The sequence below is a fragment of the Sciurus carolinensis genome, chromosome 5 (genome assembly GCF_902686445.1).
Source record: "Sciurus carolinensis chromosome 5, mSciCar1.2, whole genome shotgun sequence".
In the NCBI taxonomy this organism is placed as follows: Eukaryota; Metazoa; Chordata; class Mammalia; order Rodentia; family Sciuridae; genus Sciurus; species Sciurus carolinensis.
Window position 1 is genome coordinate 54,969,706 of NC_062217.1, and position 25,338 is coordinate 54,995,043.

The 25,338-nt window shown below is 36.6% G+C and overlaps 1 pseudogene; it reads left to right on the plus strand.

Moving 5' to 3' along the window:
* LOC124985588 (tudor domain-containing protein 3-like) overlaps positions 1-25,338 on the plus strand; it is a 102,900-nt pseudogene that overhangs the window by 49,592 nt on the left and 27,970 nt on the right.

Here is a 25,338-nt window from a genome sequence, read left to right on the forward strand (position 1 = left end):
ACTTGGGACCAACTCACGGATGCCCTCTTTCACCACTTCTTTTCAATATCGTCCTTGAAACTCTAGCCAGAGCAATTAGACACACCAAAGAAATTAAAGGGATACGAATAGAAAAAGAAGAACTCAAACTATCCCTATTTGCTGATGATATGATTATATACTTAGAGGAACCAGGAAATTCCACCAGAAAACTCTTAGAACTCATAAGTGAATTTAGTAAAGTAGCGGGATATAAGATCAATGCACATAAATCTAATGCATTTTTATACATAAGTGATGAATCTTCAGAAAGAGAAATTAGGAAAACTACCCCATTCACAATAGCATCAAAAAAATAAAATACTTGGGAATCAATCTCACAAAAGAGGTGAAAGACCTCTACAATGAGAACTACAGAACACTAAAGAAAGAAATTAAAGAAAACCTTAGAAGATGGAAAGATCTCCCATGTTCTTGGATAGGAAGAATTAATATTGTCAAAATGGTCATACTACCAAAAGTGCTATACAGATTCAATGCAATTCCAATTAAAATCCCAATGATGTACCTTACAGAAATAGAGCAAGAAATTATGAAATTCATCTGGAAGAATAAAAAACCCAGAATAGCTAAAGTAATCCTTGGCAGAAAGAGTGAAGCAGGGGGTATCGCAATACCAGATCTTCAACTCTACTACAAAGCAATAGTAACAAAAACGGCATGGTATTGGTACCAAAATAGAAAGGTGAATCAATGGTACAGAATAGAGGACACGGACACAAACCCAAATAAATATAATTTTCTCCTACTAGACAAAGGGGCCAAAAATATGCAATGGAGAAAAGATAGCCTCTTCAACAAATGGTGCTGGGAGAATTGGAAATCCATATGCAACAGAATGAAACTAAACCCATATCTTTGACCATGCACGAAACTAAACTCAAAATGGATCAAGGACCTTGGAATCAGACCAGAGACCCTGCATCTTATAGAAGAAAAAGTAAGTCCAGAGCTTCAACATGTCGGCTTAGGACCAGACTTCCTCAACAGGACTCCCATAGCACAAGAAATAAAAGCAAGAATTAATAACTGGGATAGATTCAAACTAAAAAGCTTTCTCTCAGCAAAGGAAACTATCAGCAATGCGAAGAAAGAGCCTACAGAGTGGGAGAAAATCTTTGCCAGTCATACTTCAGATAGAGCACTAATCTCCAGAATCTATAAAGAACTCAAAAAACTCTACACCAAGAATGCAAATAATCCAATTGACAAATGGGCTAAGGAAATGAATAGACACTTCACAGAAGATCTACAAGCAATCAACAAACATATGGAAAAATGTTCAACATCTCTAGTAATAAGAGAAATGCAAATCAAAACCACCCTAAGATTCCATCTCACCCCAATTAGAATGGCGATTATCAAGAATACAAGCAACAACAGGTGTTGTCAAGGATGTGGTGAGAAAGGTACACTCATACATTGCTGGTGGGGCTGCAAAGTAGTGCAGCCACTCTGGAAAGCAGTGTGGAGACTCCTTAGAAAACTTGGAATGGAACCACCATTTGACCCAGCTATCCCACTCCTTGGCCTATACCCAAAGGACTTAAAATCAGCATATTACAGAGATACAGCCACATCAATGTTCATAACTGCTCAGTTCACAGTAGCCAGATTGTGGAACCAACCTAGATGTCCTTCAATTGATGAATGGATAAAGAAACTGTGATATATATATACAATGGAATATTACTCAGCCATAAAGAATGATAAAATTATGGCATTTGCAGGTAAATGGATGAAATTGGAGAATATAATGCTAAGTGAGATAAGCCAATCTTAAAAAAACAAAGGAGGAATGATATCAATAATCAGTGGATGATGACACATAATGGGGGGAGGGAGGGGTTAGTGTTAGGGTTAGATTTAGGGTTAGGGAGGGGGGCAAGAATGGAGGAAGGAAGGACTGTAACAGAGGAGTGGGAGGGGTGGGAGGGAAGGGAAAAAAATAACAGAATGAATCAAACAACATTACCCTATGTAAATTTATGATTACACAAATGGTATGCCTTTACGCCATGTACAAACAGAGAAACAACATGTATCCCGTTTGTTTACAATAAAAAAAAGAAAAAAAAAGAAATGAAAAGTACCCCATAAAAAAAAAGAAATGATTGACAGATTTTTTTTTTCATACTGACTGTCCTAGAATGCATAAATTTAAATGTTTTCCAGAATCTTAAAAAATAACTTTTAATTATTTAAGTAAAATAAACTGTAAAAACTAGTTCTGTGTCATCCAAACTTTGGAGAGTCTAATTGATACACAGAAATGTTATACAATGATTAATATATTAATATAGCCATTCAATCTGATATTCCAAATCCATATGACAAGTTAGAAATTCAGACGACAGAGGTGTTCATTTATTTCAGAAGAAGGGAGGAAGCCTGGATGATGGCTTCAGAGAATATTTCTGGCAGATACCTGGAGATACAATGATAAAGTTTCTCTTACCTTAATTTTTTTTACAACAATTTTATTTACTTGTTCCTATTATTTGTATAAAAGAGAAAATCAGATGCAAATGAAATCTTGGGTCATCAAGGATTAATCTTTTTATTTTGGAGTTGTCCTTAATAGTAGTGGAACAAAGATTTAAAAATTCTCATCTATTTTTGTGACTGCTTTTAGATCCTTTTGGATTTAGGATCTTGAAATCATGGTATTTTATTCTTTTGTTTATGTTATATTTAGGTCTAATATTTCTGTATGTTCTGACTGCAGAGTACAGTAAACTGAAAATTATAAGAAGAATAATAAAAAAATCATTTTATCTTATGTGTTTGCTTATAGGATATTTCTGAATTGTGGAACTACTAGTATTAAGGCTTAGTGATTCAGTTTGAGAAGTGACCATCAAGAGATGATACATAATTTGAGGGTTTCTCAAGAGTATCTAATAATTATTCTCTACTTTTCTACTTTGCTCTCTAACCAATTTGGAAGTTAAAGAGCAACAGATGTGGACCAAAATACCCATTTTATTACTAATAAAATTTTTTTTTTTGGAAGATGTGGCTTAGGAAGGAAGCAAAATGGACTCATTAAGGAACCACAAAACTTACAGGTTCATATCCTCACTCATGAAATTTACCAGCCTGATGATGTGACTGAATAAGTGTCACCTTCTGCAGGAGTCCTGGGCTAGATCCCAAGAGGGGTGAGACTGAACCCAGTATTTTCAGCTTATTCTTCCCAGATAAGTCATTCCATAAGTAACAGATTACTACAAAACTTGACTTAAATCAAGGAAATTTATATTCTCACATTTCTTTAGGCCTCATGTCTAACAAGGTGTCCACAGGATTTGTTCCTTTTGGAGACCCTTAGGGGGCATCTCTTCCATGCTTCTCCCCTTGCCTTTGGTAGCACTTTTTTCTTCTTGGTTTATAGATGCATAGCTTCAGTTTTTGCCTCATGTTCATATGGTCAAAACCTTGTGTCTTAGTTTTTATTTCCCTTCTTTTCTAAGGACACTTGTCATTGGATTTAGTGCCCATCCTAATCCAGTGTAGTCTCATTTCTGGATCTTTATTTTAATTATGTCTGAAAAGACCATTTTCTCAAATGAGGTTACATTTATAGGTTCCCAGTGGACCTGTCCTTTGGAGGGGACACTATTCAGTTTACAAAAGGAATGGAGAGGCCAGGAATTGGGTTAATTAAAAAAGTAACCAGAATGCTAGCTAAGAAACATCAGGAATCGGACCAGGTGTTCCTTCCTATCATTCACCATTTTTGTTCTTTGGCCAACCAGATGTAGGAGATCAGTAAAATAGTCCTGTTCCTAGCCTGTATTTCATCATGATGTTATCTTCAACTTGTGTTTCTTTTAAAGCATTTTATCCGTGTTGTGAGTACTGGTGTTAAAGCTAGGTAATATAATGAATATATCCACATTCCATTTAACTGTGCATAAATAAAGGGCAATCTGTCATAACACAAACAAACCAGTTGAAAGTTCATGTCAACACCCATGGGACATAGAACTCCCAAAATTCCATGAAGATGCCTCTGACTTACATGTCATATGTCCTGAATGAGGGTGACATTGTCATTCTGGATATTGGATTAGTAGAGTTTAAGTTCTTTCTTACTAAACATTAAATAGAAGCAGATATTTCTCTCCAACACTTTAGTGAAACTGCTGTCCCTAGGATGCATGAGTTTTGCTTTGGAACACCCAAACTAGATCATCACTGACTGTCTAGTGAATATTTTACAATGATATAAATGGTCTGTCTCTGTGCTGTTCAGAAATAGAACACTTGAAATATAGTTAGTGCAACTGAAGAACTTCATTTTTAATTTCATTTAATTTTAATTAATTTAAATGCTAATGTAAATGGCCACATGTGACTGGCGGACTGTATTAAACATCTTAGGCAAGATATTTTTCAATGCCTAGGCTAAAAATGTTGGAAATGCTAAAGTAAACAGAGCAATGAGTATTATAATAACTGTAACTTCTCTATAATTTATTTTAATTGTCCTTATTTTAATGACATTAACAAAGCCAAAGGAAAAGTTCATCCTGAATTAACAGCTTATCTATACTTATTTTACAGATTTTAGACTTCTTTCAGCTTTAAATTATTTTTTTTCCATAACTAAAATTTAGATGAAAATTTAGACTCTTTTTTTGAATCACATTCTCTAGTTCTAAATTTACAACAAAATTATTCCTTTGCAGGCAAAATACTGGAAAATATGGAGTAGAAAAATTTCAGTGTGGAGATGCTCTTGCCCAGGAAATTAAATGTAAATGTTTGACAACCATTTAAAATTTCTCCTTGCTGAAAAATATAAATTAATGTACCCAGATTTTACTTAAAAGACCTTGTTTAAACAGTAGCTTCTCCCCCAAAGAATGATACCATTTAAAGAAGTATTTTATTATGTGGGAATGATAATTTTTGTTAAATTTATTTTTCAAATGTGTAAGCAGATTTTACTGTCATTTCCCAATTTTACCATAAGCATTTTATTATATAAAACTTTATAGCTAGTTAGTCCATTGATTTATTTTTGTCTTTGATTGAAATTTGGCCAGAGAGAATATTTCTTCTCCATACTGTCAATACATATAATATAGCATTAGATTTAATATCACTTGAAAAAGGAAATGTGGAAATAAGTCAAGTATAACTCATACTACTTGAATTTTATGTAGTTAAACTTTGGGGTATTGTATTCTTCATTTATACCAGGAGAGGGTGCATTTTAAATTTGATGTCTTTGAACAGAAATCATTCCTTTGAACTGCTGCCATAAAGTTTATGTACCTTAAAGAATTGCCAAGTTCTTTATCTCCAGAATGTTCCTTAATGTACATGGGGGAGAAGCAGGATGTATATGAACCGTTTAATGCACATCAGACTAAAACCATTAATTAATACATCCTTCCCCCCTCCCCAGAAATACAGTTTTGTTTTCAGAGGGTTTTCTTGTCTTGTTACTAGCTGAATAGTGAATGAATTCAGGATTCGAAAAGTTGTTCTTCAGGGGACCTTTTGAAATTTTTTTTTAAATACCAAAAGAAACAAAACCCACCTGAGATATATAGATATGTATGTGTTTGTACATATAAATATGTATATATATATATATACACACATATATATGTATGTATACATGTATGTATATCTAACATGTATATATATAATTTATATGTAATATAATTTAAGTTTTTACCTTAATTGAAGTTATCTGTATAAATCATAATGTGTAACCATTAAGGAAAAGAGAAACACTACAAATGAAAACACAGTCATAACTAGAAAGTGATTTTCTTTGTTTTGTGTTTTGACAGCTTGAAGATTCATGTGTTTTGCAAATTCAAAAAATTTGCAGTGTTGTTGCACCAAAGGAAAAGAGGAATCTCGGGCTGCACCAAGGATGCTGCATTTGCAGATGATTGATGGTAATACAAATTGCACAGCAGAATTCAATTATATGCCATAAATGAGGTAATTGGCACTTCATTTTATGTATTTGGTAAAGAATATTTGAAGGCACTATTCAAAATAGATTTTAAGAAGTTTGAAAAGATGGAATGGACTCATGTATATGTTATAATTTTTCAGAAGAATAATTACAGAGCTTTGCATTTTAGCTTATTCTGTATAGAAAATGGTTAAGGATGAAGTTAGTCACTCTTCAGTGTTAATTATAAAAATCAATTTAAGATGTTCTTGAGTGAAGAGTAATCTGTTTAAATTTTTGGAGATTTTTAGGTCATTCATTAATCAGAACAAACAGAATTTCCTTAAATATGTTATGGTTTCTTTCTGATAACTTAGTAGTTATATATACATAATAGTTGGGAGTTATGACTAAGAATGATTAAGCTAGGAACCTCAGAATGAGTTTAATGACTTTATTGAGAGATCATAGATATGTAATGATTGCATACATACAGAATGAGTTTTGTTACAAACTCCATATTTTTTTAAGATCAAACCTATGTGATGAAATGGATTTCTTCTCATTTTCTTTAATAAACGATTGGTAGGAGGATAAAACATTTTTCTTTGTTCTCTGTAAAAGGAATTGTGGTATAATGTTGGCCCTAAATCTAATAATACTGACCTACTATAGAAAAGTCCTTTTAAAGTTAGTGTGTAAATGGTTTAAAATTAGTTTATAAATAACTTAAAGTTAGCATGTTGAAAGGCCTTTTAAAGTTACTGTGTAAATAATTCTCATTTGATCTTTAACATAATGGTTATCAATAAAGAACATTATTTTTTATGGATTACTATAGTTCATATAGTTGTTAAATTTCTAGGATTATTGCTGGTCAACATCTTTCTGTATTGAAATTTAATTTTGTAACATACTGTAATTTTGCAATTCATAGCCAAATCTCAGTGGGGTGGGGAAAGACAAATATATATTTGTAGCATGGTAGAATTGAGAAAGTACTTTAATATCTTTAATTCTATTTGTCTTTACCATAACTTTGTCGATGTGATTATTATTGCCCATAATTGTTTTAACATATGGAACTAAAGTACATTTCTTTGTCATTAAGCTAGAAAATGAGTCTTTTTTTTTTTTGGTATTGGGGATTGAACCCAGGGGTGCTTTACCACTGAGTAACATTCCCCAACCCTTTTTTATTTGAGACAGGGTCTCACAAAGACGCTTAGGGCCTCACTGTGTTGCTGAGTCTGGCTTCCAATTTACAGTCTTCCTGCTCAGCCTCTTAGTAACTGGGACTACAGGTGTGCACCACCATGCCTGGTGAAAATGAGAGTCTTATACCTGGTCTTCTGAATTTCTCCCTGTTGATCTATTTATTCTTGATAGGTAGTTTCCTGAAAAATAGTTTTAGTGTTGATATATTTTGAGGAACTTGACTGGATCACAATGTAAGATTGAATTCCATTTTAGAGAAGTTTCAATGTGTTTTTTACTGTTTTTTTCCTTTGCATTAACTTGAATACACCACCTGGACCCTTTGCATTAGCTTGAATACACCACCAGCCATTGCTTTTTAAAAAATACGTGTATTAGTTATTGATGAACCTTTATTATTTAATTTATTTATTTATATGTGGTGCTGAGGATTGAAACCAGTGCCTCACACATGTTAGGCAAGCGCTCCATCACTAAGCCACAACCCTAGTCCTCCCAGGTATTGTTGACATGAATTTAGCACCACAGTTCTTGTTGGTGAAGTGAATTACCTTATTGAGAAATGAGTGTTACAGAGACTGAAGTAAACTAACAAAAATGGCTTGAACTTTTAAAACACTACTACACTCTATTGTATTCTTTTATTTTAAGGAGTTCTTTCCATAATGAATAGTAAAATTAGTCCTTTGTGTCAGAGTGAGTAGAATGGAATATGATCATCTTTAGAGAAACTGTCCACCTTTGTCTAAGCATATTCTTCTTCTAGAGCAGATGTAAATTTTAATTATTCACTACATTTTATTACATATTTTTAAAAAATCCTTCTTTACTGACAAGTTTCAAAATTTCCAAGATACAAGTTATGAGCTATATATAATGTATTTGTGCATAATTCTTTCTGTAAAAAGAATTATGTGTTTGTTCACATAGTGGCATATGGATATAATGCAGATATATTTGTTTTATGTACATATACATAAGCATGAAAGTGAAAGCAAGTTAGAATTTTGCTAATGAAGTCCTTTTGTATGTCCTAGTTGCATTAGTTGATGTTTTCCTCATTTGAATCTGCATATCTTCATCCTGCTACTCATATTGATTTTCGTGTCCTTGTTCCTCTACTTTGCTTATAGTAACTAATTCTCTTGGTCCACTTCAATCAAATTGTGTATTAATCCCTTTGTCTCCAGTTCCATTGGTCTTTTGGGTTAGATCTTTAGTATCTCTTGCCTGGTCTACTGCAATAGCCATTTAACTGTCTCTCTAAATATCCTTTTTTCTAATTTATTTTATGTACTTCTGCCAGATTATTTTCCTTTAGCATAAGTCAAAACATGTCCCACCCTGTTTCTATTTCAAATGCTTTAATTTCAGTTTCAAGAGCATTTAAAATCTACTCCTAGTTCCATTTTACCTGTTCAATTTTCTAAATTATTTTTCACACATTTTCTTCCAGCCAGATGGAACTGTTTACTCTTTCTTTGATTGTCTAAGGTTTTTTCAGTTATACTTTTGGGTAAAAATTATTTCCCCACTTTTATGCCATTCATCTTGATTTCTCTCTCCTAATTGCTGTATGGCCAAATGATCCCCATAGTTTTAGACTCAGAGCAAATGCTTGGTTCTTCACAAAGTGAAGTAGTTGTTCCCTTATTGAATTTTTGAAACCTGTTAGTAGTGTATTACGTTTTTACCTTGCACCCAAATTATTTTATTTTTCATGTCTTTTAATAGATTATAACTGCAAGGTCAGAATTCTTGTTTGTGTCATTTTTGCTCAATTCTACAAATTTCTTTTGAACAGTATATAGATATGGTCCTGTACTCTTGCATCTGTATCTCGTGTGATCTTACAATTAGTTTTGTAAAGGGGCATTATGATCACACAAATCAGAAAATTTACTTTTATAACTATTAAATAACTTTATTATTAGGCAGCTAATAGGTAAGTGATGTATGTGAGCAGAATGCAGGACCATTTTTTTCCCCCATTATGTCAGAGTAGTCTTCTACTTCCAAAGTGGTCATTCTGAGACTTGCATGTAATAAATATCATAGAAAATATTTGTGGAAAGAATGAAATGCCAAGTATGTAAAGCTAATTACTTTGAACTAAAATTTATGTTCTCATGCTACTTTCAAATGTTGCCTATTGGCTAAAGCCAGTGTGGAGCCTAGCAAGGTTTCAAACTTTTGGTACTTTATGTTACTCTGAACCATTGTCTTAGCTGGAAAGTACCTATGTTTTGGAGGTAAAGGGTTAAGGAGATTTGGGCACATTTTATTTCTTAATACTTGTTCCTTATGATGTTAATTTGCTACATTTTGGGCTACTGTACTATGTGATACCAGATAAGTTTCCACAACTGCATTGTTTTATTTTATTTTAATTTTTATTTTATATTTGTTTTTGGGTACTGGGGATTGAACTCAGGAGAACTCTACCACTGAGCCACATCCCCAGCCCTATTTTGTATTTTCTCACTGAGTTGCTTAGTACCTTGCTTTTGCTGAGGCTGGCTTTGAACTTGAGATTCTCCTGTCTCAGCCTACTGAGCTGCTAGGATTACAGGCATGTGCCACTGCCCCAGCTTGCATTGTTTTATTGAACGTGTCATAAAAGAAAGTAATTCATGAGTGATTTAATAGTTTTCCATAATGAGCCAAGTTTATGAACTTGGAATTTCCTAGAAAAGTACCACTCATTTCATGTGATCCTTTCACAAGTTGATATTGTGTTTTTATTATCCTTAGAGACTTTTTAAAGTGTGGTAAAATGTTCTTAAGTTAGATCAACACCTCACATAATTTTCTCACATCCTGGTCAGAACCACTTCACTAACAACCATTAAGTCAGTTAAACATTTGTAAGAACCTCCTCACTCCCAACACAGATGCATACACAGATGGACAGACAGATACACACACACACATACACACAATGTAGTAGTAGTTTGATAGATGTCTTTGGGATGTTCTATTACATGTCTCTGCACTTTGCTTCTTGAAGGTCATGTTAGTATTTCTTGTTAGGGGATTACAAAAATTTGTGTTTAAAATAGTTTTAAAACATCTTAATATAGTTATAGTTCTTCTTGGTTTTACAGTTTTTGATTTGATAACCATAGCAATGTAGGAAACAGTATAATTACTTGAGCAGCTGGCAGGTGTTACACATAAAAATTAAATGTAGACATAAAAATCATAAATCCTAAGAGTTAATTTTGGAAGTAAGGGATTCCTAAATATTTTTGTAAAATAGAGGAAGGAAGAATTGGGCAGTAAAGTACATGCAGGTGTGGTAGCTACAGTGAGTTGGTTACAGAAAGGTGGAGAAACAAACAACAAAATCTCAATCCCTAAGCGTTCTGTACATTTACATGGTTCTAGGAGTTCTATACCAGATGTATTGCAAAGTAATTTAGTTCTGTAACATTTTAGTCCCCTGAATTATGGGAATTTTTTCTTATTTCCTTTTTCTATTATGGTAAAGTATTATAATATAAAATTGAGCAGTTCAGCCATTTTAAGCGTAATATTCAGCAGCATTAATACGTTAACATTATGCAACCATCACCATCCATTCCCCAGTCTTTTTCATCTTCTCAAACAACTCTGCACTCATTAAAAAATAACTCCCCATTCCTCCCTCCATTGAGTCTCTGATAACCACTATTCTCCTTTCTGTCTCTGTGAACTTGACTATTCTAGGTACCACACATAAAGTGAAAATGTACAGTATTTGTCCTTTTGTGTCCAGCTTCTTTTTATTCAAGATCATATCTTCAGGGTTTATCCATGTTGCAGTATATGTTGTTTCCTTCCTTTTTAAAGACTGTTTGGTATTCCATTTTATATGTGTAACATTCATTAACAGACATTAGGGTTGTTTCCACCTGGTGAATGATGCTGCATTAATATGAGGGCACAAATTCCCTGCTCTACTCAGAAATGGAATTAGTGGATCTTATGATAATTCTGTTTGTATGTTTTTAAGAAGCTGTCATTATGTTTTCTATAATACCTATACCATTTTACATTCCCACCATCAATGCACAAGGGTTCCAATCTTCTCACATCCTTGCCTACACTTGCTAATTTGTGTTTGATAGTAGCCATTTTAATGTGTATGAAGTAGAATTTCATTGTAGTTTTCATTAGCATTTCCCTAATGAATACTTGGCGACGTTGAGGTTAATGTTCTCCACTCACCTTTCCATGCTCTCTGTCTGCTTCCTGCTTCCAAGCAGAAAACCAGAGCTCATCTGTTTCTTTCTTTCTCGTTCAGAGATAAGTTTCTCACTACTTGTAGTCTTACAACTTAAAGTAGTTTGATATGTGTGTGTGTGTGTGTGTGTGTGTGTGTGTGTTTAACACATTGTCCAGATTGCTAGATGTCTAGATGTTTATAGAGGGAGATTAAGTATTGCTTTTGTACTTTCATCAGGGAAGAAAATAGAAATCCCGTAAGATATTTTAAGTTATATAATGTTATTGAGAGATGGTATATTACTTGTAAGTTGTATGAGCTTTTTAAAAGAAAGTTACATATAAATTGTAATGATTTAAAGCTATTTGAATTATCTTTTTCTTATATGTAAATTAAAACCAAGAAAATGGGCCCTAAATAATTTTATGAATTTTTTGTGCTTTTCAAACAAAATCAGGTAAAAATCTTAAATTAGGTTGTAAAGAAATAAGTCACTCATGTATAGTTTAAAGGTTTTCTTTGCTCAGTAAACTGAATGTCATGATTGTTATTAGTCTTACTATTATATCTAATTTACCTAAAACATATAGCATTTTTTACATACTTCAGGAACGCTAAAATATGTTTTAATATGCACAAGGTATTTTTAAACTTTGTCAATTTCTACAATTTTTTTAAAATTTATTTTTGTTGTAAACAAATGGGATACATGTTGTTTCTGTTTGTACATGGAGTAACAGCATACAATTTGCATATTCATACATTTAAATAGAGTAATGATGTTTGATTCATTCTGTTATTTTTTTCTTCACTCCACCCCTCCCACCTCTCTTTTCCTCTATACAGTCCCTCCTTCCTCCATTCTTGACCCCTCCCACCACCCATTATGTGTCATCATCTGCTTATCAGTGAGATCATTCGTCTTTTGGATTTTTGAGATTGGCTTATCTCACTTAACATATTCTCCAATTTCATCCATTGCCTGCAAATGCCATAATTTTATTATTCTTTATAGCTGAGTAATATTTCATTGTATATATATACCACAGTTTCTTTATCCATTATTCAATGAAGGGCATTTAGGTTGGTTCCACAATTTGGCTATTGTGAATTGAGCAGCTATGAACATTGATGTGGCTGTATCTCTATAGTATGCTGATTTTAAGTCCTTTGGGTATAGGCCCAAGGGAGTGGAATAGCTGAGTCAAATGGTGGTTCCATTCCACCATTTTTTCTAAGGAAACTCCACACTGCTTTCCAGAGTGGCTGCACTAATTTGCAGCCCCACCAGCAATGTATGAGTGTACCTTTCTCCCCACATCCTCGCCAACACCTGTTGTTGCTTGTATTCTTGATAATCGCCATTCTAATTGGGGTGAGATGGACTCTTAGGATGGTTTTGATTTGCATTTCTCTTATTACTAGAGATGTTGAACATTTTTCCATATGTTTGTTGATTGCTTGTAGATCTTCTTCTGTGAAGTGTCTATTCATTTCCTTAGTCCATTTGTTGATTGGATTAATTGCATTCTTGGTGTAGAGTTTTTGAGTTCTTTATAGATTCTGGAGATTAGTGCTGTATCTGATGTATGATTGGCAAAGATTTTCTCCCACTCTGTAGGCTCTTTGATTGCATTGCTGATAGTTTCCTTTGCTGAGAGAAAGCTTTTTAGTTTGAATCTATCCCAGTTATTAATTCTTGCTTTTATTTCTTGTGCTATGGGAGTCCTGTTGAGGAAGTCTGGTCCTAAGCCGACATGTTGAAGCTCTGGACCTACTTTTTCTTCTATAAGATGCTAGATCTCTGGTCTGATTCCGAGGTCCTTAATCCATTTAGAGTTTAGTTTCATGCATGGTCAAAGATATGGGTTTAGTTCCATTCTGTTGCATATGGATTTCCAATTCTCCCAGCACCATTTGTTGAAGAGGCTATCTTTTCTCCATTGCATATTTTTGGCCCCTTTGTCTAGTAGGAGAAAATTGTATTTATTTGGGTTTGTGTCCGTGTCCTCTATTCTGTACCATTGATCTACCTGTCTATTTTGGTACCAATACCATGCTGTTTTTGTTACTATTGCTTTATAGTAGAGTTGAAGATCTGGTATTGCGATACCCCCTGCTTCACTCTTTCTGCTAAGGATGCTTTAGCTATTCTGGGTTTCTTATTCTTCCAGATGAATTTCATAATTGCTTGCTCTATTTCTGTAAGGTACATCATTGGGATTTTAATTGGAATTGCATTGAATCTATATAGAACTTTTGGTAGTATGGCCATTTTGACAATATTAATTCTTCCTATCCAAGAACATGGGAGATCTTTCCATCTTCTAAGGTTTTCTTGAATTTCTTTCTTTAGTGTTCTGTAGTTCTCATTGTAGAGGTCTTTCACCTCTTTTGTGAGATTGATTCCCAAGTATTTTATTTTTTTTGATGCTATTGTGAATGGGGTAGTTTTCCTAATTTCTCTTTCTGAAGATTCATCACTTATGTATAAAAATTCATTAGATTTATGTGCATTGACCTTATATCCCGCTACTTTACTGAATTCACTTATGAGTTCTAAAAGTTTTTTCTGGTGGAATTTCCTGGTTCCTCTAAGTATATAATCATATCCTCAGCAAATGGGGATAGTTTGAGTTCTTCTTTTCCTATTTGTATCCCTTTAATTTCTTTGGTCTGTCTAATTGCTCTGGCTAGAGTTTCAAGGACAATATTGAATAGAAGTGGTGAAAGAGGGCATCCCTGCTTTGTTCCAGTTTTTAGGGGGAATGCTTTCAGTTTTTCAACATTTAGAATGATATTAGCCATGGGTTTAGCATAGATGGCCTTTACAATGTTAAGGAATGTTCCCACTCTCCCTATTTTTTCTAGTGTTTTGAGAAAGAAGGGGCGCTGTATTTTATCAAATGCTTTTTCTGCATCTATCGAAATAATCATGTGATTCTTGACTTTAAGTCTATTGATATTGTGAATTTCATTTATTGATTTCCTGATGTTGAACCAACCTTGCATCCCTGGGATGAAACCCACTTGATCATGGTGCATTATCTTTTTAATATGTTTTTGTATGCAATTTGCTAAAATTTTGTTTAGAATTTTTGTGTCAATGGTTCATTAAGGATATTGGTCTGAAATTTTCTTTCCTCAATCTGTCTCTGTCTCATTTAGGTATCAGGGTAATATTGGGTTCATAGAATGAGTTTGGGAGGGTTCCCTCCTCTTCTATTTCATGGAATACTTTGAGAAGTATTGGAATGAGCTCTTCTTTAAAGGTTTTGTAGAACTTGGCTGAGAACCCATCTGGTCCTGGACTTTTCTTTGTTGGTAGGCTTTTGATGACTTCTTCTATTTCATAACTTGAAATTGGTCTATTTAAATTGTGTATGTCCTCCTCGTTCAGTTTAGGCAATTCATATGTCTTTAGAAACCTGTTGATATCTTCGAAATTTTCTATTTTTTTGGAGTATAGATTTTCAAAATAGCTTCTAATTATGTTTTGTATTTCAGTCGTGTCAGTTGTGATATTTCCTTGTTCATTCTGAATTTTAGTGATTTGGGTTTTCTCTCGTCTTCTCTTTGTTAGTGTGGCTAAAGGTTTATCAATTTTGTTTATTTTTTCGAAGAACCAACTATTTATTTTGTCAATTTTTTGTATTGTTTCTTTTGTTTCAATTTTGTTGATTTCAGCTCTGAGTTTAACTATTTCCTGTCTTGTACTACTTTTGGTGTTAGTCTGTTCTTCTTTTTCTAGGGCTTTGAACTGTAGTGTTAGGTCGTTTATTTTTTGAGTTTTACTTCTTTTATTAAATGCGCTCCATGAAATAAAGTTTCCTCTAAGTACTGCTTTCATAGTGTCCCGGAGATTTTGATATGATGTTTCTTTGTTCTCATTTACCTCTAAGAATATTTTAATTTCCTTCCTAATATCTTCTGTTATCCATTCATCATATAATAGCATATTGTTTAATCTCCAGGTGTTGGAGCAGTTTCTGTTTTTTCATTTTCATTTATTTCTAACTTCAATCCATTATGATCTGAAAGAATACAAGGTAGTGTCTCTATCTTCTTGTATTTGCTAACATTAGCTTTGTGGCATAATATATGGTCTATTTTAGTGAAGGATCCATGTGCTGCTGAGAAGAAAGTGTATTCACTCTTGGTTGGATGGTATATTCTATAAATGTCTGTTAAGTCTAAATTATTGATTGTGTTATTGAGGTCTATGGTTTCTTTGTTCAATTTTTGTTTGGAAGATCTGTCCGGTGGTGAGGGAGGTGTGTTAAAATCACCTAGTATTATTGTGTTATGGTCTATTTGGTTTCTAAAATTGAGAAGGATTTGTTTGACATACATGGATGAGCCACTGTTTGGGGCATAGATGTTTATGATTATTATATCTTGCTGATTTATGCTTTCCTTAAGCATTATGAATTGTCCTTCTTTATCCCTTCTGACAAACTTTGGCTTGAAGTCCACATTATCTGAAATGAGGATGGATACTCCAGCTTTTTTGCTGTGTCTGTGTGCATGGTATGTTTTCCCCCATCCTTTCACCTTTAGTCTATGGGTATCTCTTTCTATGAGGTGAGTCTCTTGCAGGCAACATATTGTTGGATCTTTCTTTTTAATCCAATCTGCCAGTCTGTGTCTTTTGATTGATGAATTCAGGCTATTAACATTCAGGGTTTTTATTGAGATATGATTTGTATTCCCAGTCATTTGGTTCATTTTTTAAATTTTAGTTATTTATTTATTTTTTGACATAACTTGGTTCCTTTTTTATTGACAATTCCTTTAGGATAATTCCTCCCTTTGTTGATTTGCTTCTTTGTTTTTCATCTCTTCCTCATGGAATATTTTGCTGAGAATGTTCTGTAATGCTGGCTTTCTTTTTGTAAATTCTTTTAGCTTTTGTTTATCATGGAGGGATTTTATTTCATCGTGAAATTAGGAAGGTAAGTTTTGCTAGGTGTAAGATTCTTGGTTGGCATCCAGTTTCTTTCACGGCTTGAAAAATATTATTCCAGGCCCTTCTAACTTTTAGGGTGTGGATTGAAAAATCTCCTGATATCCGTATTGGTTTACTCCTGAATGTAATTTGATTCTTTTCTCTCACAGCCTTTAAAATTCTGTCTTTATTTTGTATGTTAGGTATTTTCATTATAATGTGCCTTGGTGTGGGTCTGATGTAATTTTGTGTATTTGAAGTCCTATAAGCCTCTTGAACTTGATTTTTCATTTTATTCTTCAGATTTGGGAAGTTTTCTGATATTATTTCATTGAATAGATTGTTCATTCCATTGGTTTGTTTCTCTAAGCCTTCCTCAATCCCAATAATTCTTAAATTTGGCCTTTTCATGATATCACATAGCTCTTGGAGATTCTGTTCACGATTTCATACCATCTTCTCTGTTTGTTCAACTTTGCTTTCAAGGATAAATATTTTGTCTTCAATATCTGAGGTTCTGTCTTCCAGGTGTTCTATCCTATTGATTATGCTTTCTATGGAGTTCTTAATTTGGTTTATTGTTTCCTTCATTTCAAGGATTTCTGTTTGTTTTTTTTCAATATCTCTAACTCTTTTTTGAAATGGTCTTTTGCTTCCTGTATTTGCTCTTTTAACTGTCGATTGGTGCGATCATTCAATGCCTGCATTTGCTCTTTCATCTCATAATTCAATGCCTGCATTTGCTCTTTCATCTCATCGTTTGCTTCCCTGATCCTTTTAATTATGTGTATTCTGAACTCCCTTTCTGTCATTTCCTCTGCCATGCTGTCATTGGACTTTATTGATGTAACATCTAGATTTGTTTGGGGCATTTTCTTCCCTTGTTTTCTCATATTGTTCAGGTATCAGTGGGTTGCTGAGATTTTGCGGATTTTCTCTATTGACTTATAGTGTCCCTGAAGATTTCTAGTATATCCACTCTTAGCCTTCAGTAGCCTGAAGTCTTGGAGGAAGTTGATAATGTGGTACTCCACAAGGAAGCTGCCTCTCTAGGAGTGGTGGCCTTCAGGTGGGGTATATTCCCTGCTAATGGGCAGAGGTGCCTCCACTTCTTGACCAATGGTCATCCAAAGGGGAACTAGGCTGCGGGCTGAGGCAAGGCCTGTTTGGGCCTGTATCTCTGGTTTTACCATCCTTGTGGGAAAACCTCACCCAGCAAGAAAGACTCACCCGGTGGGGAGGTCTCGCTGGTCAGTTCCCCTCCTAGAGGTTCCCCTCAATTCCCAACTACCACCTGGGCTGGGCTGCCTTCCTCTTCAATGTTCCCAGGGGCCCAGACCTGCCTCCTGGGCCTGGGAGCCTCACCCTTCGCAGACGAGTCTCCTTAGCTTGCCGCTCCTCAGAGAAGCTACCCGCAGTCCTGGAACCTTCACTCTGCCTCTCAGCTTGTCTCTGGGTGACTCTTCCACCAAGAAGCTGCCTAGGTTCTGGGACCCTGCTCTGCACCTAATCACCTGGCTATGTGGCCCCTCCTCTGAGCAGCCACCTGGAGCCTTGTACAGTTGCTCCAAGTCCCAGCGACCCGCCGCACACCTCTTCCTCCGGGCAGCCACTGGTGTTCCGGTTTGGTTGTTAGGAGTCCAAGAAACTCACTGCGCACCTCCTCCTCCCGACAACCGCGCATAGCCCTGGTGCAGTCACTCCGAGTCCAAGTGACCTGCTGCACTCCTCCTCCTTCTCCGGGCAGCCACCCGGTGTTCAGGAGCTGTTGCTCTGAGTCCGAACAGCTTGCCACGCACCTCCTCCTCTTACAGCCACCCGTAGCCCTGGTGCGGCCGCTTGGAGACTAAGCGAACCGCCGCACTCCTCCTCCTCCTCCGGGCAATCCCCCGGTGTTCAGGAGCGGTTGCTCTGAGTTCAAGCAACCCGCCCCATGCCTCCTCCTCTGGGCAGCCACCCAGAGCTCTGGTGTGGCCGATCCAAGACCAAGTGAACAGCCGCGCTCCTCCTCCTCCTCCGGGCAGCCCCCTGGTGTTCAGGAGTGGTTGCTCTGAATCCAAACAGCTCGCCACACAGAGTCCCCTCTGGGCAGCCACCCTGAGCCCTGGTGGGTTGCTCCGAGTACCAGTGTTGTGCTGAGCGGCCTCCTCTCCAATGCTCCCAATTGTCCGAGTTCACTGCTCCAGCAGGGGGAAGGGTGTCTTGTTGGGCATCTCTACTTCACAAAGTTCCCTGCATTCCGGGACTACCGCCACATCCGGGACGCCTCCCCAACAGGAGAGACTCACCCGGCGGCTTTGAGTTGGTCCCAAGTCTCTCAATATCTCCTCTTCTTGAATCCTGAGTCCTGGAGCAACATGAAATGCCCCACCCTCTAGTCCGCCATCTTGAAACCCTTCTGCATCATTTTTTTTTTCATCTCTTACTCATGGAATATTTTGCTGAGAATGTTCTGTAATGCCGGCTTTCTTTTTGTAAATTCCTTTAGCTTTTGTTTATCATGGAAGGATCTTATTTTGTCGTCAAATCTGAAAGTAAGTTTTGCCGGGTATAAGATTCTTGGTTGGCATCCATTTTCTTTCAGGGCTTGGTAAATGTTGTTCCAGGACCTTCTAGCTTTTAGGTCTGGATTGAAAAATCTACTGATATTCTTATTGGTTTCCCCCTGAATGTAATTTGATTGTTTTCTCTCGTGGCCTTTAAAATTCTGTCTTTATTTTGTATGTTAGGTATTTTCATAATAATGTGCCTTGGTGTGGGTCTGTTCTAATTTTGTATATTTGGAGTCCTATAGGCCTCTTGTACTTGGTTTTCAATTTCATTCTTCAGATTTGGGAAATTTTTTGATATTTCATTGAATAGATTGTTCATTTCTTTGGTTTGTTTCTCTAAGCCTTCCTCAATCCCAATAATTCTTAAATTTGGCCTTTTCATGAAATCCCAGAGTTCTTGGAGATTCTGTTCACGATTTCTTACCATCTTCTCTGTTTGTTCAACTTTGCTTTCAAGGTTAAATATTTTGTCTTCAATATCTGATGTTCTTTCTTCCAGGTGTTCTATCCTATTGGTTATGCTTTCTATGGAGTTCTTAATTTGGTTTATTGTTTCTTTTATTTCAAGGATTTCTGTTTGGTTTTTTTTCAATATCGCTAACTCTTTTTTGAAATGATCTTTTGCTTCCTGCATTTGCTCTTTCATCTCTTCCTTCAATGCCTGCATTTGCTCTTTCATCTCCTTGTTTGCTTCCCTGATCATTTTAATTATGTGTATTCTGAACTCCCTTTCTGTCATTTCTTCTGCCATGCTGTCGTTGGATTTTATTGATGTAACATCTAGATTTGTTTGGGGCATTTTCTTCCCTTGTTTTCTCATATTGTTCAGGTATCAGTGGACCACTAAGATATTGCAGATTTCCTCTATTGACTTACAATGTCCCTGAAGATTCCTAGTATATCCCCTCTTATCCTTCAGTAGCCTGAAGTCTTGGAGGAAGTTGATAATGTGGTACTCCACAAGGAAGCTGCCTCTCTATGGGTGGTGACCCTCAGGTGGGGTATATTCCGTGATAGTGGGCAGAGGCGCCTCCAGTTTTTGACCAATGGTCATCCAAAGGGGAACTAGGCTTCGGGCTGAGGCAAGGCCTGTTTGGGCCTGTGTCTCTGGTTTTACCATCCTTGTGGGAAAACCTCACCCGGCAGGGAAGACTCACCCAGTGGGGAGGTCTCGCTGGTCAGTTTCCCTCCTAAAGGTTCCCCTCAATTCCCAACTACCACCTGGGCTGGGCTGCCTTCCTCTGCAACGTTCCCAAGGCCCCGGACCTACCTCCTGGGCCTGGGAGCCTCACCCTTCACAGATGAGTCTCCTTAGGCTGCCTCTCCTCAGAGAATCTGCCTGCAGTCCTGGAACCTTCGCTCTGCCCTAAGCGTGTCTCTGTGCAGCTCTTCCACCAAGAAGCTGCCTAGGTCCTGGGACCCTGCACTGCACCTAATCACCTGGCTATGCGGCCCCTCCTCTGAGCAGCCACCTGGAGCCCCGTACAGTCGCTGTGAATCCCAGCGACCCGCCACACTCCTCTTCCTCTGGACAGCTGCCCGGTGTTCTGACACGGTCACTAGGAGTCTAAGCAATTCACTTCCTGTCTCCTCCTCCTGCCAACTGCCCGTAGTCCTAGGCAGTCACTCCGAGTCCAAGCGATCTGCCCCATTCCTCCTCCTCCTCCAGGTAGCCCCCCAGGTGTTCAGTAGCGGTTGCTCCGAGACCCAGTGACCCACTGGGCTCCTCCTCTGGGCAGCCTCTGGTGTTCAGGAGCGTTCGCTTTGAGTCCAAACAACTCACCACTCGCCTCCTCCTCTGAACAGCCACCCGGAGCTCTGATGCAGTCACTCCTATTCCAAGCGACCCGCTGTGCTCCTCCTCTTCCTCCGGGCAGCCCCCCGGTGTTCAGAAGCAGTCGCTCTGAGTCCAAACAGCTTGCCACGCAGCTCCTCCTTTAGGCAGCCGCCCGGAGCCCCAGTGGTTTCTCCGAGTCCAAGCGCTGTGTTGAGCTGCCTCCTCTACGATGCTCGCAGTTGTCCGAGTTAACTCTTCCAGCGAGGGAAGGGGTGTCTCGCCAGGCAACTCTACTTCACAAAATTCCCTGCGTTCCGGGACTACCGCCCCATCCAGGATGCCTCCCCAATGGGAGAAACTCACCCGGTGGCTTAGAGTTGGTCCCAAGTCTCTCACTATCTCCTCTTTTGAATCCTGAGTCCTGGAGCAACATAAATGCAACCACCCTCTAGTCCGCCATCTTGAAATGCCCCATCCCAGTTATTGATTCTTGCTTTTATTTCTTGTGCCATGAGAGTCCTGTTAAGGAAGTCTGATCCTAAGCCAACAAGTTGAAGATTTGGACCTACTTTTTCTTCTATGAGATGCAGGGTCTCTGGTCTGATTTCAAGGTCCTTGATCCATTGTGAGTTGATTTTTGTGCAGGGTGAGACATCGGGGTTTAGTTTCATTCTGTTGCATATGGATTTCCAGTTTTCCCAGCACCATTTGTTGAAGAGGCTATCTTTTCTCCATTGCATATTTTTGGCCCCTTTGTCTGGTAGGAGAAAACTGTATTTATTTGGGTTTGTGTCTATGTCCTCTACTCTGTACCATTGATCTACCTATCTATTTTGGTGCCAATACCATGCTGTTTTTGTTACTATTGCTTTGTCGTATAGTTGAAGTTCTGGTATTGCGATAGCCCCTGTTTCATTCGTCCTGCTAAGGATTGCTTTAGCTATTCTGGGTTTCTTATTCTTCCAGATGAATTTCATGATTGCTTGCTCTATTTCTGTAAGAACATCATTGGGATTTTAATTGGAATTGCATTGATTCTGTATAGCACTTTTGGTAGTATGGCCATTTTGACAATATTAATTCTGCCTATCCAGGAACATGGGAGATCTTTCCATCTTCTAAGGTCTTCCTCAATTTCTTTCTTCAATGTTTTGTAGTTTTCATTTTAGAGATCTTTTACCTCTTTGGTTAGATAGATTCCCAAGTATTTTATTTTATTTTTGAGGCTATTGCAAATGGGTTTGTTTTCCTCATTTCCCTTTCAGATATTTCGTCACTTGTGTATAAAAATGCTTTAGATTTATGTGTGTTGATTTTATAGCCTGCTATTTTGCTGAATCCATTGATGAAGCCTAAAAGTTTTGTGGAGGAGGTTTTTGGATCCTCTAAATATAGAATCATGTCATCCACAAATAGTGACAGCATAAGTTCCTCTTTTCCTATTCATATCCCTTTAATTTCTTTAGTCTGCCTAATTGCTCTGGCTAGAGTTTCCTGGACAATTTTGAATAGAAGTGGTGAAAGAGGACATCCCTGTCTTGTTCCAGTTTTTAAAGGGAATGTTTTCAGGTTTTCTCCATTAAGAATGATGTTGGCCATGGGCTTAGCATAAATAGCCTTTACAATGTTCAGGTATGTTCCTACTATCCCTATTTTTTCTAGTGTTTTGAGCATGAAGGGTGTTGTATTTTGTTAAACGCTTTTTCTGCATCAATTGAAATAACCATATGATTCTTATCCTTAAGTCTATTGACATGATGGATTACGTTTATTGATTTATGAATCTTGAACCATCCTTGCATTCCAGGAATGAACCCCACTTGATCGTGGTGCACAATTTTCTTAATATGTTTTTGGATACGGTTTGCCAGTATTTTGTTAAGGATCTTTGCATCTATATTCATCAAGGATATTGGTCTAAAATTTTCTTTCCTTGATGTGTCTTTTCCTGGTTTGGGTATGAGGGTGACATTAGTTTCATAGAATGTGTTCGGTAGGGTACCCTCCTTTTCTGTTTCCTGGAATACTTTGAGAAGTATTGGAATGAGTTCTTCTTTGAAGGCCTTGTAGAACTTGGTTGAGAATCCATCTGGTCCTGGGCTTTTCTTGGATGGTAGATTTTTAATGTCTTCTTCTATTTCATTGCTTGATATTGATCTGTTTAAATTGTGTATTTCCTCCTGGTTCAGTTTGGGAGGAGCATATGTCTCTAGAAATTTGTCAATGTCTTCGGTAGTTTCTATTTTGTTGGAATACAGATTTTCAAAGTAGCTTCTCATTATGTTCTGTATCTCAGTGGTGTCTGTCATGATATTTCCTTTTGCATCATGAATTTTAGTAATTTGAGTTTTCTCTCTCCTTCTCTTTGTTAGTGTTGCTAAGGGTTTGTCTATTTTGTTTACTTTCTCAATGAACCAAATTTTTGTTTTGTCAATTTGTTGAATAGTTTCTTTTGTTTCAATTTCATTGATTTCAGCTCTGATTTTAATTATTTCCTGTCTTCTACTACTTTTGCTGTTATTCTGTTCTTCTTTTTCTAGGTCTTTGAGCTGTAATGTTAGATTATTTAGTTGTTGACTTTTCATTCTTTTCTGGAATGCACTCCATGCAATGAATTTTCCTCTTAGTACTGCTTTCATAGTGTTCCAGAGATTTTGATATGTTGTATCATCATTCTCATTGACATCTAAGAATTTTTTAATCTCCACCCTGATATTTTCTGTTATCCATGCTTCATTCAATAGCATATTATTTAGTCTCCAGGTGTTGGAGTGATTTCTGTTTTTTATTTTGTCATTGGTTTCTACTCTCTGTCCATTATGATCTGATAGAACAGAAGGCAGTATCTCTATTTTTTTGCATTTCCTAATGGCTGCTTTGTGGCATAACATATGGTCTATTTTCAAGAAGGTTCCATGTGCTGCAGAGAAGAAATGAATCCACTTGTTCATGGGTGGAATATTCTATATATGTCTATTAAGTCTAGGTTATTGATTGTGTTATTGAGTTCTATGGTTTCTTTGGTTGGAGTTTGTTTGGAAGATCTATGTATTGGTGACAGCAGTGTGCTAAAGTCACCCAGAATTATTGTGTTGTGGTCTATGTGATTCCTGAAATTGAGAAGGATTTGTTTGATGTACAGGGATGCACCATTGTTTGGGGCACAAATATTTACTATCATTATATCTTCCTGATTTATGGTTCCCTTAAGCAGTATGAAATGTCCTTCTTTATCCCTTCCGACTAACTTTGGCTTGGAGTCCACTTTATCTGATAGAAGGATGGAAACCCCTGCTTTTTTACTGAGTCCATGTGTGGGGTAGGTTTTTTCCCATCCTTTCACCTTTAGTCTGTGGATGTCTTTTTCTATGAGATGAGTCTCTTGCAGTCAGCATATTTTTGGGTCTTTCTTTTAATCCATTCTGCCAGTCTATGTCTTTTGATTGATGAGTTTAGGCCATTAACGTTCAGGGTTATTATTGAGATATGATTTGTATTCCCAGTTATTTGGCTTATTTTTGGTTTTTAATTTGGCTTGGTTTCTCCTTTGAGTGGTTTTTCTCTAAGGTAGTTCCTCCCTTTCTGACCTCCATTGTTGTTTTTCATTTCCTCCTCATGGAGTATTTTTTGAGAACATTCTGTAGCACAGGCTTTCTATTTATAAATTCTTTTAACTTTTGTTTAACATGGAAGGATTTTATTTCATCTTCAAATCTGAAGGTTAGTTTTGATGGGTATAGGATTCTTGGTTGGCAACCATGTTCTTTCAGAGCTTGAAATATGTTGTTCCAGGCCCTTCTAGCTTTTAGAGTCTGGGTTGAGAAGTCTGCTGCTATCCATATTGGTCTCCCCCTACATGTAATCTGATGCTTTTCTCTCACGGCCTTCAAAATCCTATCTTTATTTTGAATGTTAGGCATTTTCATTATAATGTGCCTTGGTGTGTATCTGTTGTGATTCTGTGTATTTGGTGTTCTGTAAGCCTCTTGTATTTGATTTTCCATTTCATTCTTCAGGTTTGGGAAATTTTCTGATATTATTTCATTGAATAGGTTGTTCATTCCTTTGGTTTGTATCTCTGTGCCTTCCTCAATCCCAATAATTCTTAAATTTGGTCTTTTCCTGATGTCCCACAGTTCTTGGAGATTCTGTTCATGATTTCTTACCATCTTCTCTGTTTGGGCAACTTTATTTTCAAGATTAAATATTTTGTCTTTTTTGTCTGAGGTTCTGTCTTCCATGTGGTCTAATCTTTTGGTGATGCTTTCCATTGAGTTTTTTATTTGGTTTATTGTCTCCTTCATTTCAAGAATTCCCATTTGGTTTTTTTTTTTTTTTTTTTTTTTTTTTTTGAGAATCTCTATCTCTTTGTTGAAATGATCTTTTGCTTCCTGTACTTGCTATATCAGCTTATTGGTATTATCATTCATTGCCTGCATTTGCTCTCTTATCTCATCCTTTGCTTCACGAATCATCTTAATCATGTACAATCTGAAGTCCTTTTCTGACATTTCTTCTAACATACTGTCATCGGATTCTATTAATATAGAATCTAGATTTGTTTGGATCATTTTCTTCCCTTGTTTTTTCATGTTGTTCATGTATCTTCCCTTCTAGCAGTGCAGATCTGGGGTATTGCAGATTTCCCCCTATAGGCTTATAGTG